The sequence below is a fragment of the Oreochromis aureus genome, linkage group 7 (assembly GCF_013358895.1).
Source record: "Oreochromis aureus strain Israel breed Guangdong linkage group 7, ZZ_aureus, whole genome shotgun sequence".
NCBI classification, from domain to species: Eukaryota; Metazoa; Chordata; class Actinopteri; order Cichliformes; family Cichlidae; genus Oreochromis; species Oreochromis aureus.
The window spans coordinates 32819646-32839117 of NC_052948.1; the positions used below are offsets into that span (position 1 = coordinate 32819646).

Consider the following 19472-nt stretch of genomic DNA (forward strand, 5'->3'; position numbering starts at 1 on the left):
TTGTTTTTGTGCACTTATACCAACCACCGTGTCGTTCTTAAACCTGCTCAAACACTCTCTTTGCCTAAGCCAAACCAAAAAACCAGAGAAAGTCAAAGTAGATAAAAGGTGCTAACAAAATTAAAAAGCAAACATAAACCACTAAAGTAGTCGTTAAAACTTTTGATTTACACAAGTACCTCCACCCTGCCTAGTCTTATGTTTCCTTAAATCAAATATTACATCTTAATCGCTATAATGCTTCATAATAATATTTATAATAACATAAATAGTATAAATATTTGAATTAATTAAAAATATTCATAACATTTATAACTACTATGATAATTTTTATAAATTTCAGCTTCAGAGTTGCAGTAAACATCAGAAAGAGTCCAGCGGTCTATAAACTAGTTAACAAACAATGACATCAATTAATTGTTTATTAACATGGAATAATTATACAGGTATAGTTGAAATTTTATTATTAATTATTTATAATCATTTATTATCTTTTTACAATGGCTATTTTAAAGTCATGGTTTTTTGGCCACTGACATCCAAACACATGGGTTTATGTGATGAACAAGGTTAACCAATCAACCCAAATCAGAATCACAGAATAAAAATATCCTCAAGTACAAGATGACTTTTCAAAAACAATGTAATATATTATATGTCAAATTACTGCTTAAGGTTTTGAAGGTATGATTTCTTTGTATTGCTATTGATTGTGCACACATTTTTTTATCTTACAAAGGTGCAAAACAGTAATCTCCCATCAGACAAAGAATAACATAATCTTACCAGTGGAGTTTTTATGTCCATATAGCATTTATGTTTTTCTTGTTAATGTAAGTTCACTCTCCTATGAGCTGTTGGTTAGAGTGGCTTTGCACTGCTACATGTTAGCTAACTCTAACATTTAACCTTTTTTTCCCCCCAGTTGTCAAACAGTTTGTTTAAACTCATGTTCCTTTGTTGTTCCCGTAAAGAGGATTCATGCAAATTTGCAAAGTCGACTTGTTGGCTGATTGTAGACGCTGTTTCTTGCATAATTTATTTCATTCAGATAGTTATTATTGTGCAACAGCTACCAATCACTCTCTGAAAAGTTGGGAACCTACATTTGCAACTTTTTCGGTGTCTTAATATCCATGCATATATTCATGTGCCGTCATTTAAAGTCCACATAATAAAAGCTATAGAATACTCTCAGCTTGCTATGTGTCAATCATCCTCGTGACTACAATAAACAACAGCTGTTACATATTTTTTTTGTATAATTTTAATAGAGATGTTTAACTTTATTAAAAATATTCCCAACTTCATTAAACAAATAGTTATTAATTTTAACTTTAAGGACTACTGTTTTCAAAGAAAAATGTATCACCAATGGTAGCACCAGGTGTTGTGAGGACTACATTTTGAATCTGCACTGTAATCTTCGTGCTCCGTTCTCATGGACCATATGCATCAGTGAAAAGATACACGTTGATAATTAACAGAGACATACAGATGTTGGCATTTGATTAAACAGAGAGGCTTGATGTGCTCGCTGTATTTTGATGACCACCAGATAAAAAAAAAAATCGCATACGTTTCATTCCTGCACAGGTTGTTGGATGTGTGGAATCTGATATTACAGATTTATTTTTCTTTTCGTCTCAATGATCTTTAATTAAAGCTTATCAAAGAAGTGCGTTTCCTAGATTAAAAATATCAAAGTTGCACTAAAAGGTGTTACAGGTTATTATGAATCTATGAAATAGTGTATGTGAAAAACTTCCTTTTGCATATCAAGAAGTTTGACTTTCAGATCTGATAAAAGATGGCGAATAACAGTGGAGAATTTGATAATATTATTTAATTGCTATGTAGTTCAAATGTACACAAGTTTCTGATTAATCCACTTCCTAAAGTTGATGTGTGACTCTTCAATATCATAATATTTTTAGCGTTACTGTAGGTTTTGGTGCTACATTAGAAATTGTGGTCTAATTCATTTTAATCTTGCCTTTGGCGATTGCTGGTCTGTATGTTCATCTGTTAGCTTGTCATTATTTCATTGCAAAGTGAAATGATGCAGTTGAAATCTGTCCATTTTGCTGGCCACTTGACTTTTAGCACGACCAGCATGTTAATGTTTGCGCTACTGAAATATTGCTACATACCACTGATAAAAAGCTTGATGCAGATATTCATGGTTCCCAGATGGTAAACTTTAATGACTTGGGTGATCAAAAAGACTTCCTCATGGACCGTCATCAGGTAAAAAATGTCACGTTTTCAGTTAGACCTTGTCATACCCATCTAAAACAGTTTAGTTTGTATGCCATCTCTCCTGATCTTAATTTGCCCTTCATCTTCTTGTAAGTAGCCTGTTTGTACAGCCATAGATTCCTTTTACCACTCTTGCAATGCTTGAAACCATCCCTGAAGGTCCTGTTTTGTGAGCAAGTCAAGTACCATCTGCAACACCCCACTGAGTCAAAATAGTTATCCTTCAAATTAAATTTCAGAATAAAGAAGACAAAGTGATGGTTGTGTTGGTGTGGCCAAAGTACTCTCTGTCATGCATACTCTGTAATGAAGGGGCACCCGACTGTGATCACACCACAGCTCAGGTTGTTTGCACCAAATGTTCTCACTTAGAATATTACAACAGAATTCAGCATTGAGAATCTGACCCCTGTGAAAGAATGTGCAAGAGAAAAATGTTCAGAGAAAACAAGGAGCATGTTCATAATTACACTGCTGACCAATCTTCCCTTCTTTGGTCTTGGACACTGAAAGGTCTTCCACTGCGAAAACTGCTGTCTGGTGTCTGAGTTATAACCATAACTCTTAGTAATAATTTGCAAAAGGAAAGTTGGGTCATCCCAGACCTGTTCACAGAGATCCTTACAGACATCTGCGTGCATGGACATAAAAATATATAAAATACAGGTCCAGACATTGATTACACAAAAAATTAAACAGCACCTGTTGTATTAACATCACTGTGCACGCTCTGTTTATGCATGGTGTTCAAGTGTTTATGATGAAATAGCACTAACTTTTATGTTATTTAGTAAGCGTTGGCATGCTAACAAGCAAAACTGAGATAGCACCACCAAAATCACTTCTAGGGAGAAATAGGACTGAGCCTGCCTTTTAAATTCCTAAAGAGCCCAGATAGCAAGTAAATAAATAATAAAGTAAAATGAAATGAAACAAGGTCCTGTGCTCTTATTTGGAATCGTGACATTGATTTAATGATGACCTTGAATCTCATATAATAATAATTGTCATAATGTTATAATATTTATAATTGGATTTTAGAGATGTTGTGATCAATGTCATGTCCACATCATCCAGACCTTGTGTTTCGGGATGAGGGACACAGAGAATCTGTTTAATAACAGGAAAAGCGATCACCAGCAGGGCCGATCAGACCAAACAAAGTGATTGACAGTGGTCCAAATCTGGTTGCCTGGGGCAACTGGGCAACCGTTAATGTCGATCCTTGTGAATGGAAAGAACGCAGAAAGCAAAGTGAAGGACAGTAAAGACAAGCAAAAATCCAAATGTGGCATCTGAAGGACTCAGACTTTCGAAAGGCCTTCCTGCCTTTTGATCTTTCATGAGGACACGATTTGGCCATGACAACCTCATAAACAACGCACACAGACAACATACCAGTTTCTCCGTCATGCCAAATGTGCCAGTTGTAGGCACTGCAATATTTGTAATGCAGGTGGAATCAAATAAAGGTGCTGTTTGCCCTCTGAGACTTTATTTCTTCCTTTGTTTTATTCAGTCATTCATCAGTTTACCAGCTGTTTCACTCAGTATAGACTTAGTCATTCATATTACCAGTAGGCCAGCACAGGAAGCTGTTACTATCCATTTTAATCAGTGATTAGCAGAGAGACATACAGATTGATAACTGTAATATGTACTTCTGTTCTCACAGGAGGCATTTAAACCCAAGTTATAATCCTTTCTAACCTTTACCTTTCATGGCTAAATTTAACTGCATAAACTTCCTGCCTAAAGTTAACCAAAATAGCTCATGAAATTGAAAGAAACCTTTTAATGTAACGTTAAATCCAAAAATACAAGACTTAAACTCTTGTTGAGTGGATTAAGCTTCCTCTGGCCCTCTAGTCTCACGAGGATTACTACTTCCATTCAGCAGCAAGGAACATCCTTCATCAAATGAGGTGATAACTCTCTGCTACTACACAGAATGCCCCACCTGATGGAGCTATTTATGGGACTGATAACAGCTGATGAGGTCTTTTTGATTCAACAATGACATTTGAAAGTTTTATTTATTCATGCATTCATTCAGTCACTGGGAAGTGTATTAATTCATATGCTGGTTTTCTCTGACGGACATTTGAAGCGTTTCGCAATCAGTCCTTGGTGGTGGATCCATACGTTTATAGATACCTCCTCGTTAGGTGATTTGTTTATGTATTATTTTACGAATATAAGCTCACCATCTATTCACTGTCTGCTCCCTCCACTTTTTTTCCTTTTTTGTTCTAACCACTGTTTTTTAATAAATCCATCCATTTGTACTCATTTGTTCATCTAACAGTTGATTTGTTAACTTGATCAGCCTTTGATTCATCCATGTATCCATCTTTCCATCCATCCATTACTCCATTTATCACCGCCTCGCTGATCTTTTATTTATAACCACCTCTTATATCCAGCTGTGGCCTTTGTATGAGGCTACAGCAAACCGTAGAGGACAAAAATATGAAATAAATGAAACATTACTGCCTCACTGGCCATTTTCCTACTGGGCTGCTGTCAAATTGTCCTGCTACACAGTCTGAATGGCTCCTGATGGAAATTGTTTGGAAATGGCAGATAAATTTACATGCTGGGCTGAAGTCCAAAATCCTCTGGCTTCGTCCTCGGCTGTTAGTGAAAGAGAAAGAGAGAGAGAGAGAAAACACTTAGAGGGGAGGATGAGCTCACACACTAACAGCAGGAAGATTTCCAATGACCCCAGTTTATTTCGCCAGTCTCAGACCAAACCAAATAGATTTCTTCCATTGGAGTTTTGAGTTAATTTAGGTTTTGGTTCCACATTTTTGGCTGCAGTTATTGTGGAAGTTTTAAATTTAGACTTAATAATTTTGTCTCTGCCAATTTCCTCCGTCTGAGTTCCAAAACACTCGATGATCATACTGGACTTCCATTTCATTTGAAATCTATTATTCAGTTTGACATTGTGCTCATGTAAAGTAATTTGTCTTTGGGAAAATGGATTATTTTACACTAGTCAATGATGTAATCATAGCTGAATTTAAAAGAGAGAGAGAGAGAGAATTGGTCAGTGATTAAGAGGGCTGGAACTAATAAATAATCTTGTAGTAAACTAGAAGAAATAGGGATTGAAAAATAAATAACCAGATGTTTGGATTCATGAAAAGTAAGTGGAGCACTCTCAGTTATTGTAGTCCTTCTTAAACCGACCACTGCAGGTCGGATGCTTTAATGCTTTCACCTTTTATTTTTAATAATTGATGCAATTAATAAAAATTGTGACATATTGGGAGCTGTAGGATTCATCCTCTGTGGACTATGTTTTGTCTTATTTTTAACACAGGATTTCATTCTCGACCAATTGTTGGGGCGAAATGTAACTGTCAAGTGTGGCCAGATCATTATGAACAGATTGATATTTATATCAGATGGTTTAAACCAGAGGTTTTAAATATAAGGCACAGAGCTCAGAACCAACCCAGCAAAGATTCCAATCCAGCCCACTGGATGAGTTTGGAAAATGTGAAGAGATCAATATTCCTAATTGGATGAGCTACCCTTGTGTTTTTGAGGGGCAGCCAATCAGAATAAAGCTGGCTTAAAGGGGGCGGTTCTAAAAATGACATTTTGCAGACAGAGGATAAACTGAAGGGCTGCCCAGAATAAGATTGAGAAGTATTATTTAGAAATGCGAATTATTCAAATATGGTTTATTTTTTTGTCCAAAAAGAAGTGGAGCTGGAAATGAGCTTAATGAATCCCTTTTAACTTTAATATGATGCACAAATATGCTTTTAATAAATGTATGTGCAATACTATTTTGAATATGTGATAATTCACTGATATTAGTTTACATTTATATAGTGTGATGGTCTATGTTATAGTTGGGTTTTAGGTTTTAGGGTCAACTAGTCTTGGTTACCCAATCAGGTTGCGTTCCACAAAGCGATGGCTGGTACCATCAATGGTCCATCGACAGTAGTTTCCACTGTTTATTTTCTGCACAAGAGTGCTTTTTCTCCTCAGTGATTGCTTGCATCCACTTTGAACGTGGAACCTGACAGGGTCATTGTGACTCTCACCAAGCTGTAAATGGGTGCTGGGGGATGGGAAACATGGCTTGATGCCAATGTAAGAGCCCAACATCACAACAGTGAGCTGTGCCCCCTTACAATCATCCAGACACCCTCCAAAACCCAGAGTCTGCTGACAGAAGGTAGCATAATACTCCAAACACCAGGATGAGAGAATGAGAACGCTGTTGGATTACATGGGATATTGGGAACAGATATTTTTTATTATTTACTTCATATAATGCTACATTTGTGCAGTGTGCAAATTGTAACATGTTTAATAGAATAGAGAAAACACTGGGTTAAAGTTCAAGCTTCCAAGAAATCTTTTCAACTTTTATGATTATAGAACATTATATCAAGCTGCATTGCTCCATAGTAGCTGTTCTGGAGTTTTTGATCAAGTTTTAGCTTTACCAAGCTGGTCTCCCAATCGTTCCTGTGAAATCGTTCCTTTAATATGCTTAATCACCAAGAGATAAAACCCAATAATTATGCATTTGTCTTGGCCGTTAAAAGAAATATTAAGTTCAAACTAAATGCACTTATCTTTTGCCTTCTTCCTAGAAAATGAACCCTTTAAGACTTTAAGACTAATATTCTCCAGATAGTTCCGCCTTTTTGTTAACTTCCACTGCTATGGCCAAGAAAAGCACATTGTTTGTTCTTCTCTGGTTTTATGGGGATTTCTGTGGTTTCACTGCTGCTGAGAGTATCACCTGGACTCTCATAACCACAGTGGAAACACCCTCATTGGCAGTATAATATATAGCCAGCACACACCACACAAACACACTATATGACTTTCATATAGCTGCTGTCTACAGGGGAATTCTGTCTACATAAGCAGAAAACCCCTCCTCATCTGGATGAAGGGATGGGAGTAGATGATCTTCTGCCATCACTTTGCCACTATCTTTTACGTGTCTCTCATCCCGTCTCGAACTCTTTATATCTTCTTATCTTGTTTGGGGTTTTTCATCAGTTTCCTCCCCATCTGAAAATTTTCCCTTCTTCTTCATTCTGTCGTTCATTCAAGCCACTATGTCGACTGCTTACACACACACACACACACACATACACACGCACACAGTTTTTCTCTCAGCCACACCAAAGCATGCCTGTCATCCACTTATCGCCTCACAGATCAGCAGGTTAGTCCTGGGCCGGCAGCGAGCGCTGAGGCAGCAGCAGTGTAGATGTGAGGTTCTGCTGGAATGCAACATGAAAAAAAGCCTTTAACCCTTCCTATATACACACACACTCACACATCAGTCAGTGAAAAGTGCTGAAGCCTCCGTTTTTGAAGCTCTGCAAGTTTTGGGAGCCACTTGGAAGCCGCATTTTCCTATTAAACAAGGTGCACACACATGCACTTATATACAAATTTTCAGTCTGAAAAAAACCTAGATTTACTCTATTAAATACACATGCAGATACTATATCTGCAACATAACCTAGCGACGTCATTTTTATAGATGGATCTGTGCTGTGGGCTATGTTGAGTTACATTTACCTGCAGAAGAACAGCCGGTGTGTCATTCCCCTCGGCTTCCTTGTTTACTCCTAATATCCTCAATCAGCTAAACTCGTGAGCACTTTAGGGCTCTCCAAACATTTTTGCGTCTGATGGGTCAGAGACTAGAAAGAGAGAAACTTGGCATTGTGGTCTCTGTCCTCGCTGTGTTCTCATTTGTCATCTTTCACTCTGTTTTTGTCTCTTCGATCTCTTTCAAGCGTACAGATCTTTGAGGTGTAAAAACACAAAGAACCCTTTGATGCACTGCTTTTCAGCGTATCCACTTGAGTTTTAATAAGTTGAGTGGTTGTGTGGCGGTGTTTGATCATCGATGTGAGAGGTAACCTGAGGTGTTTATGGGTGCAGTTAAGAAAAAAATTGTTACATGTGGTCATTTCAGATCATCAGTGCAGTATCAAGCTATCTTCTCATATAAAATTCACGGCCGGTCAGGCATCTGAAGCCTGAGTGACACAAAGATAATGTCTTTTTACCAATGTTACCATTTCCTGATCCTTCTCTGTGTTTGTGTTAAGCTTTGTGGGGGAGCATTTTCTCTCACTTTCTCTCATGTCCCTAAAATTGCTGTAGACAGTAATCAGTAATTCTCAATTTGCTGGCAAGTTTCAGTCACAAAAATGTTCCCAAAGAACTTTCACATCACAGCTTTACGTCAGTAGTTGAAAATAGCCAGTGTCAGTGACCTGATGCGTCAGTAATACAGCTGTAAAAGTCCAGTGTTTCTTCGCTATCATAGCAAAGTTGTACTGTGGCAGAAATAAGAAGGAGATGGTTTTTGAGAAAGAAAAAAAAATGGAGGGGAAGGTGTCATGTGGTTGTCTGCTGCCAGCATAGACTGTATATAAGAGATGGATGTAGCAGCTTGACATCAGCCAGTGGTTTGTGAACTCCTGTTTTGAAGCCTTAACATTAGCATTCCGGCCACAACCATATTTGTGTATTTATTTTATTTTCAGAAGTGGTCATATTTATAAAAAGAGAGTCACTGATAACATATCAGTTTATGCTAGCAAGCTTGGTTAGTAAGGTAAACTGTACATGTGCATCACATAGACACAGACACCTGCTGAAAGGTCCTTAATAAGATAAACGTTTTTACAATTAAAAACACAGCATCCTATCGTTTCTGTCATACAACAGCATTAACATGTTCTAAAATTCACCAATGTTATAAACACAATCTAGAGGTCTGGTTCAGTGACTTGAATTAGCGAGTAAACTCTATCAGGCAACTCTGTTTGTACTCGTCCACTTGGGTGCTACGTGGGATGATGCTAAGAAGAGACCTGCATAACAGCATTTAAAAAACTAGCAGCATATGGCAATAAAATATAATAACAAATAATACCTAAAAATATTCAAATTTTGCACTGCTGTCTTATTTTGCAGATTACAGATTGTCTTTATTCACCTTTACATACCAGTGAAGAATCAATCTGTTCTTAGGTGTCATGTCTAATTTTCTCTCTTAGTTCATGCTTATCTCTTTTTCACACCGTCTCACTCTCTCATTTGCTGTCTGTCTCCTCCTTCCTCTGTCTGTAAAAATGCAATACTTCTAAGTGTGTGTGTGTGTGTGTGTGTGTGTGTGTGTGTGTGTGTGTGTGTGTGTGTGTGTGTGTGTGTGTGTGTGTGTGTGTGTGTGTGTATGTGTGTGTCTTCACAGTTCCTTTACAGTGGAATCTGGTTACTCAGTGTGTGTGTGTTCATCATCATATTCATTCAGGCTCTCTTCTCACCCCCATTGGCTCTTTTCTGACCAATGGTGTTGGAGCAGGAAGTACAAGCCCCCAACAGCTGGTCCACCAAGAAAAATACAAGGACAAGTCAAAGACTGTTACATGCAGGGAAATATTCATAAAGCTGCTTTGACCGTAGTCTGTCCTAATTGGGGTCCGTTATTATTGCACCATTTGTACATTATAAAAGTGTTTCTCTTTTAGAGCAGTCAGTTTGGTACAAACAACTTTATGCAAAGCAAAGAGGAACTCAGTGATATATTAGCAGATGACACAAATCTTACACTTTGCTTCACTGTTTACATGCATTGTTTGAAACAAAATAGTTTTATAATATTCCCTACTCAATTACTTCATCTTAAGTACAGTGGGAGACCCCTGCAGACCTGCTGTGGATTACAGTTTTCTTTCTCTCTTTGCATGTTTTGTAATCCCCACGTAACAAACTCACAGTGAGATATTTATGCTAAGTCACTGCCTTGGTTGTGCCAGCTGTGATGTCAGCACATTTATACCAGTGCTCGTGGCACGCCGGACTCACTGCAGTATGCAGATTTTTTTCCTCAAAGTTTTCAAGTTGCAGCGTCCCCCTCTGTGTAATCTGGGACTATCACGGCTCCTATACCATTATATTGTCGTAATGGTTCTTCTCTTCAGCCTGGTCAAGTTGGTGCGTGACAAGCCAAAACGACACCAAAGCAGGACATGAGCTAGCAAGTGTGACATCATTTTTGTGTCTGCTCCTAACCTAGGTGTTCCTGCTAGATATTTTGTAGCTTTGACACTGGCACCGGTTTGGAAACAGGATTGAAATATTGTGAGCAGAGATCTCTCAGGTAATCAAGTCCAATCTGCGGTCCGTGTCAATACTTATGCTAAATGTTTTGCAAATTGTTCTGTCTGTGTGATAAAAAGCAGAGCTGTGAGAGAAGAGCAAGAAAGACGTGATAACTGCATTAATGGATTTGGAGCCCGAGGGCATAGAAGTAAGAAATGAGTGGAGAAAAAATGTAAAGTGTTAAAGTCTTTACATTGGTTGGAAAAAACTCTAATTAAAGAAAAACACAAAAACAGAAAGACAGATATTTGTTTTCTGTTGTTACTGTAAACAGCTGTTAATTGTCAGCAATCAGTGATGTTTGCAGGCTGAAAATCTGTTTGTTTTTGTTGTTCATACAGTGACTACACCCTGATGTTATGGTACATACCCCTTGATCTACGGGCCTGTAGCTAAACAGAAATAAGACCAGAAAATTTTGAGGAGGTTCAGCACCAGACAGGGGCTTTTGTTGCCATGCCTCATGTCTATAACCGAGTTATGTCATAACTGTCTATAGTCAGTCTTATCTCCTTCTGCATCCATCCATCCTCCTTTTTTTTGTAGTGAGGTGTTCCATTCACAGCTGCTCTCCAGATCTGAATACACACACACACACACACACACACACACACACACACACACACACACACAGACATACACACACAGACATCCAGCTGCTCGGCTCTCTCAGGAGACTCTCAGCTGTCATTTACTCTCATTTACTGGCTGCAGAGATCGACACTTTTATTTTTTGCTATTGATCATAAAGACACACACGATGCTGGACTCGCATGCTCTGTCTTTGTTGACGCATCAGCAGTGACAGCTCACAGTTTGTGCCTGTTTCATTCATTTTGCACATTCAGAGTGTCAGGACCATCCAGTGCAAGTATAGCATGATGTACTGTAGCAGCTGGGCTCCTTTAGTTACAGTTGTTGAAAGCTGTCCTCTGTTTTTATGATTTCTTTTTATTTCAGTAGGGGGTAGAACAATTCAAAAATGCTGGGAAGCTATATGGAGCAGAAGAACAGCTAGGATACAACTGGACAAGGATAGAGAAAGCTAGTCTCAGCAGTCAGCTGGGTTGCACTAGGTCAATAAAGCACCAGTGAAGTATAGAATTATAGAATTTGATCTCATGACCCAGTGATTATAAATAAATATCACCTACAGCGGTTCATATCAATTCAGGTCAACTCAATTAAATTTTATTTATATAACGCCAAATCACAACAGGAGTTGCTTCAAGGCGTTTATACTGTAATGTAAAGATCCTATAATAATACAAAGAAAACAGAGAAAACCCCAACAATCATATGACCCCCTATGAGCCAATGCTTTGGCGACAGTGGAAAGGAAAAACTCCCTTTTAACAGGAAGAAGCTTCCAGCAGAACTAGGTTCTAGGGAGGGGAGGGTGACAGGACAAATACAATATCAATCTATTGGTGATGTTAAACAACTAAAGACGTAGGACGTACGAGTCTCAGAGGAGCCTCAGAGACCGCAGAAGTCATTTGGATGAATGACGAAATGTTTCACACACTGACAACATCCAGGTGAACAGAATCAGCTTTTGAATGGCACACACCTTTTTTCACACATTGATTATTTGGTGACTCACATGACCCTCAGGGCCACTTCCAAAGGGGACAACCCCGAGTAGGGGTTAAATACCGCCACCATTTGTTACCCCTGGGTCATAAAAAGCTGAACTAAGTTTCTGAATGTGATAACTCAATAGCGATGCAACATAGGAGCTTCAAATTGATTTTTTTAGAACTGAAGAGGCCTCTTGGATGAGAGGTAAAAATATATTCACAAACCTAAAAAAGTCCAGTTGCATCTTTCTTTCTTTTTTTTAAAGTTCTTGATGTTTGCATTTAGTTTAAAGCCTCATAGCTGCTGGTGTAGCCACAGACATCTCGCTAATGTTAAATACTATTACTCTAAACAGTATTCCTAATTCAATTATTGCTCCTAAGAAAAGGAAGCACTGAGAAGAAGCTCGGTATGCTTGCTGTTTTGCGAGGGTATATTTGGTTGTGAAAATTATTTGATTGATTCATGCAGCAGTCGACTGTGTTTATTTAACGGGTTTTCGGCAGGCATCACGGAGCCAAACCAGGGAGCTACTCTCTGTCAGTGACGTTGACTCTCTCTCTCCTTTCTGATGTCTCAAACATCAAACAGTATGCTGTCACACACACACACACACACACACACACACACACACACACACACACACACACACACACACACGCAGAAATTGCAAGCGAGGTACAACAGCTGGTAACAGACACAGAACAGAACTGAGCTGTCACATCTACACTGCAGAGCTGACACACACACACACACACACACACGATACTGCTGAAACTTTAATACAAACACATACACACACATGCTGACATACATATACCAGCAACTGCACTAATTCTCTCTCTCTCACGCACACACACACACACACACACACACACACACACACACACACACACACACACACACACACACACACACACACACACAAATATACATATGAGCAATCCAGTCTTGATCTATGAGCTGTGGAAAAGCCAGCTGATATTTTTCATGTGTGTTCCCTTTATCAGAGCTCAGTTCTGCAGGTCTTCTCTCTGATTCTTATCTGTGGCAGATGAAGCAAGAACTTCCTGGATCCCACAGGCCTTGAACTTCCTTTAAATGAGAATGAAATGCAGCCCAAGCTTTGGACATTTCAAAGATTTTTTTTTTGACTTTACAAATAAAAAGCACAGAAGCAGCAAAACACTTTAAATGTTCTCATCTCAGTAGAGCGTGGTCCACACTGAGGTTAAAGATATAGCTCAGTAAACAGCCTGTAAAAAAACATACACACTTATCTTGCATGATAAATAATTAGGATTTTATATTTTTTCCCCCAAATTAGACATTTTAAATCAGCTAGGCCCTGACATTTAACGCAGCACTAAATACAACAAAAAGAAATATGCATACACTTGTTCACAATATGACTTTTGTGGATTATTCTGATAATTATTTAGGCTAAAAACACAATTTCAGTCATCAGCATTAGCCTAAATATAAGCTCCCTTTTTGCATTCAGCATGCCGTGTGAGGAAATATTACTGCCGCTCTGCTGATGAAAGGCTGTGACCACAAAGCAGCATACCTACTGTAATAGCAAAGCAATAAATTATAATCTCCATCCATCTATTCTCTTCTGCTTATCCAATTCAGTGCCGCGGGTGGAGGCTGGAGCCTATCCCAGCTACCACAGGGCGATGTGCATCCTGGACAGGTTACGAAGGCTAAATGATCATCTACGCTCGTAAACTCAATGAATGCTCATGTGAAGTTAGCAGAGCCTTTATTAGGACAGGCTTGTATCTTTAGCTTTGTTATATAATGCTTTGATGGGATTTCCTCTGGAAATTCATGCTGAGTGTCTGAATTTTGATGGAGTCCTCTTGTTGACCGTCCTGAACATCTTATTACCTGATCACAAAGTTTGCAGTTAACAGCATCATCCTCCAATCTAAGGAAATGCACCATTGGTTGCTATAGCAAAGGTGCAAATAGCCTGCAACAGAACAAATGATTGGCTAAAAAGTGTTACCGTACAAACGCAGAAGTCAGAACATACATGTGCTATGTAACGGCAATGCTTTGCATTTCCTTAATAGACTATACATATTTTTTAATGTATTGCATCCAGCTTAATATTTTCCTATTTGTCACCATTGCATTTCCCAGGAATCGTGAAATAGTACTGATTGGTTTTCCTGGGAATCTTGTTTCCCGGGGTTAAACCCTAATATTGATTTTTTAACTGAAACTAAAATATTGCATAAATACTGTTTCTTGCTCCCTGGAAATCATCAGGTGATGCCTATTTTAAGTTAACTTAAAAATATATATATCAGTGTCACCCTGCTGTATATTGTTAGTTTATAAAAATCTAAAAAAAAAAATACCATTGCTTATTTCATCCTTTTATATCCTACATTTCTCACTCTCCATTGCTCTAGAATTTGGACTTTTTTGGACTTTTTTTTTTCTTTTTTGCGCTTTAAATATGATTCGTTTCCAAAGGTAAAATAAGCAAAATAAGAGAGAAACAACAGGAAGTGTGAATACATTAAAAGAGGCTTAAAGAGGCACATCAGAAAATTTTAAAAATGTATTATTTCTGTTTAATAACAATTCAACAAAAGTAAGTAAGCAGTCATTTCTAGTATCCAAACCACAACTAATTTATCCATTAACTACCTATACTAGTAACTATTATAAAAGTGAAAACATATTAAATGGATTTGCTTCTTTTCACCCTCATCAGAGCCATGTTGCAATCATCCAGTCAAGTTTTATTTCAAGTGTTTCCCGGCACTAGCTCATATCCCCAACGTTTTCATGCATCATTATGGCTTAATTTCTCCTTAATGGACGAATATGTAAAAATGTCCAAAATTAATGCTTTTTAGAAGATGTGAGGTTAGTGTTTGAAACAACCATCTGATTATGGAAATGAATCATCGTCTTCACGTTTATGGGAGAACTCCGGGGCTTTGCTCGTTCAGTTCAACTCGGTTTTCCCGAAGCCGCATTTAGCGAACGTTAGAGGAGCTGCAGGCAATCGCGTTTCAGTCCTGACTTGAAGGATATGTTTGATTGGGAAATGTGAACATCCATTCTCTGAGCTCTGTTTCTGGGTCTGTTTGCTCCTGGTTATAATGACTAAAAAGTCTCCAGAACTACAAAGTAAAGGCAGCTGGGACTGAGGCATGATGGGAGTGATCAGTTCAAGATGGCACTGCAGGGAAGCCTATTTTTCATTTTCATCTCTCTTTTCATCTCTAAATATAAATCTGTCTCTCCATCCATCATTTATTCTTTTCCGGTCTCCTCCTCTTTCTTCCTTCATGATCCCCTCCTTCCATTCGCCCCCTCTCCATTTTTTATTTTCCTTAATGTCATTCTGTACTCGCCCTCTTTATTCCATCTCTTCTTTTCTTTCTTCAGATTGTTCTTACTTTAATCTCTTCCATTCCTCGTCCTGTTATTCTCTTTTTCTCATTTTTCTCCTCCTTTTACCATCCTCATCTTTCTTCCTGGCTTTCTCCTCTGTCGTCTTTCTTTTTCCTTGTGAATTTTTCCTCCCTACTGTCATTCCTTCCTGCTCTTTACCTCTTTGTTTCCTCCCTGCTCATGTGTTTTCCATTTCTCTCTTCCCTTCCCATTTCTCCCTTGTATTTTACCTTTGTCCCTCTTTTGTCTTTTATTTTTTCCTCCCTCATTCTTTCTTTGTCATCCTTACACTTCCTTTCTTCTTCTTCTTTTATCCTGTTTCCTTTCTTCCCTACTTGTTTGTCACTTGTCATCAACTGTGAACCTTCTTCCTTCCTTTCCCCTCAGTTCTTCTGTCATTTCTCATTCCCTTTTCCTCTGTAACCTCCTGCCATCTGTAATTTTTCCTCTCATACCAAACTTTCCTTTCTGTCTTTTACTCTCTGCATTTTTGTTCCTCTCCTTTCTTTTTCTCTCCTTCCCTCAAGATTCCTTTCTCTGCTTCCTCACTTTGAGCTTCTAACTCTTACCTCTTTCCTCCCTTCTCTCTCCTTCATCCTTAACTCCCCCCAATCCCCCTAATTGCATCCAGGAAGCTGCCAGATATTGTGAGGTGTAATGTGCTGTCTGATTCCTCTCTAAGTGTTCTTAAATGATCACTATTTATTTGTCAAGCCAAGCGTTGAACGCTAATTAAGGAGAAATGCTTTGAACTGCTGTGTGTGTGTGTGTGATTGCTGTGTTTGAGTAAAAGTGTGTGCTATTGGGTGTTTGGAGCAGTTAGAAGATGGAGGAAGTTGGCATTTGCGAGTGGATCCCTCGCTACTGCAGAAGCATGTGTGTTTGTGTGTTTGCTGTGATCTGTCCCTGAGGTTTTTCTTACACCAGCATCATTTTAAATGACACACACAGACTCTGGTGGATTTATTTTACTGGCTGTTTCTCTGTGTGTTTGTGTTGTCATGGCAGTCCTGCAATTTGATTGGCTCTGTCGGCTTCTTTGATGCTGTGTTCTGTTGAAACTTGAAATAACTTTCTGCACAACTGTACAGTCTTATTTTTCATCATATGACACAGAGCAGCTTTTTTTTCTTTAACTTCTGGCTTCCTTAACATTTCAGTATTTGAATATTTAGCCACAGGGATTTGGGTGTTTATGGTGTGGTGTCCAACAAAGAGCCATGAACTTCAGCATTAAGGGTCTCCATGAGCTCCATGTTTGTTTCATCGAGCACGTTTCTGGCACAGCGATGGTGGTGTGTCAGAACAGGGCTGTCCACCTGTAGTCGAGGGTAATTTAGAGACATAACATAATATGATAACATATGCTGTTGTCACATCTGAGTGTATCCTTCAACTTCCTACTATTAACTCCTCCACGTTATTCTGTTTTAGCCATGCTGTATTCTTTTTGTCACTCTAATATGTCTTATTTTCCTTACAATCCCTTCTTTAGTGCGCTCTTTGAATTGTGTGACCTGAGCCTGAGGCTGGAAAAACATTTGCTTATGCTTTTGTGCATTCTGGTTCACTGCCACGGCTCACTGGGACTCTGAATGAAACTGAACAATCCCAGTTCCACCTGTGATTTTCCTACTATGACGTGTCAAAAGCATTTTTTCACACATGCAATGCAGCCCAGAATTTTGCTCCTAGTTGCAGGCTGCATGTGAGATCACATATGTCGACAAGCACTGAATGTTCTTTAACCTGCCAGTTCCTGAGACTGTGTGATGTCCGACTGTGTCCAAACCTGATTCTCCTGACGTCCTCCAGAGCACGACTGAAAGCAACTAAAACATCATAAAGGCTCCTCCAAAAAAAATGGTTGAAGCTCACTTGCTGTCTTTGAAAGCAACACACACGTTTTTTTTAGGCCTGTCCACTATGCCAGTGTGGTATACAAACATGACCGACCTCAAATAAAAGACTAAAACTGTGCATGGCTGTCGCATATCATCACACCATTACCTCTGTGTTCAGCCACATTAAGGATATCATTTAAAGAAAAGGCTTGAAATGGGAAACTAGAATGAGGAAAAAACACTTCTTCCACAACCAGCAGCCACTTCACTGTGCAGCTCTTTGAAGAGAGATGTAGAAGCTGCAGGATACACCAACACTCCCTCTCAGCTGTCAGCCTGAAGCAGTCAACCACTGACATAAAGAACAAAAATTACATTTATACTTTTTGTCCTTTTAAAAAGCCCTTTCTTTCTATCACATCCAGCAGATGGCATGAAACAATTCATCGCATAAAAAATTAACACGTCATTGAAGAAGCTCACTGATAATGTTGTTTTAAGCTCTCAAAAAAGAAGAAAATCATGCAGAAATGATTCTGAGTCTGTTTCTTTTATTGTTTTTTCTTCTTTCTGTCAATCAAATATTAATTTCTTTCTTTTAAAGATCACTGCACTTATAGTCACAATATCTGATATATATATGTATGTGTGTGTGTGTGTGTGTGTGTGTGTGTGTGTAGGTGTATATATATACACAACAAAGCTTTTCTGATATCCCACAAAAGTCACATTTGTACATTTTCTCATCAATTGCTGTAAAAGAACCAGGACAGTATGGTGGAGTGGTGGTTAGCACCATCACCTCATAGCAATCCACCAGGTGGTTTAGGCCTGGTCTGCATTGATATATCTTTTCACAGTCCAGAGACATGCACGTTAGGTTTATTGGTGACTAAATCAGGTATGAATGTGAGTGTGAATGGTTGGTTGTCCTGTCTGGGGTGCTTCCCACCTCTTGCCTCATGACACTTGCTTCAGCTTAGATGCAACACTGCACTGCAGAAGAGGATGGATGGATAGAAAAAAGGAAATAAGGAGGTGGTAAAAGCCATTCCAGGGCAACTCATGATTAACACATCCACTTTGGTATTTGTTGGGTGAACTTTAATCTCTGTGTACGTGCGCGCGCACGTGACCATGCAGAATCTGTAAGAAAAGTACAAGATTGATGGCACCAGACTCTTTCTAGTTTATGTTTGTAGTCTGAGTTCTATTGATGAATCACATCTTAACAAGCTTTGGTTGCATTCTAATGAACAGCTCATGTGGAGAGCAAAAGCAGGAACACATCTGGTGAAATGCAATCTCAAAACCATTGCATATCATCTGAAGACAATTTAGCTTTTTACATTTATCTGCATTCGTAAATTATGACCTGTGAGTGGGAAAGCAAGAGTTGACCTGGAGATGAAATGGCTATACTGGAAGTTAACAGATTAATGGATGGAGTTCCCTGATTGGGTACTCTTTAAGAAAGATTACTTGTTTATGTCACTGGATGTGGAGAAAACATCCACAATAGCTGCTGCTAATCATCTAGGAATTCACAGCAAAAGCAGACAAAAAAAAAAGTCCCAGTGCAGCATTTAAACAACACAATCAAATGGAAAATGTTATTCATGATCAGCAATATCAATAAATGGTTCGGCTGTTTTCCTAGCTGATACTGATGCTGTGCTTTTTCTTGGGAGCACAGCATCATGTGCTATGCTACTTTTCCCCTGTGTGGGTTAATCTGTCCCAGTTGATGCCACCGTAAACTTTGAAGTTTGATTTATTGATTAATAAACGCTAGTAGTAAATCAAAAAGTAATATAAGCTATATAATGTCACAATAGATTTAATTAATATGCAGCATATGCCATTCAAAGTCCACATAAGATCAATCAAAAAATCCCATAAAACAATAAAATTCCAAACGTTGTCCCACTTCGGCACACGTGCTGCTTCCAGTACAGAATATTGAGCTTTTTGATGGGCACTATTTCTTTATTATTTAAGTTGTTTAATGGTGGCAACTGTGAGCTGCTGGTGGTTCTACTGTCTTACATGAGCGTCCGGTTTTATTCCACTTGTCTCTGCTGGTTTTACAGTCTGTGGTAGCAGCCCTAAGGGCCCCTCTCCCTCAGGAGTGTGTGTGTGTGTGTGTGTGTGTGTGTGTGTGTGTGTGTGTGTGTG

General features: G+C 38.7%; 1 protein-coding gene across 5 annotated transcripts in view; it reads left to right on the plus strand.

The window, feature by feature from the left end:
- Positions 1–19472, plus strand: part of LOC116324929 (transcription factor 4) — a 237011-nt gene that overhangs the window by 101053 nt on the left and 116486 nt on the right. The gene's annotated exons all lie outside the window — the stretch shown is intronic.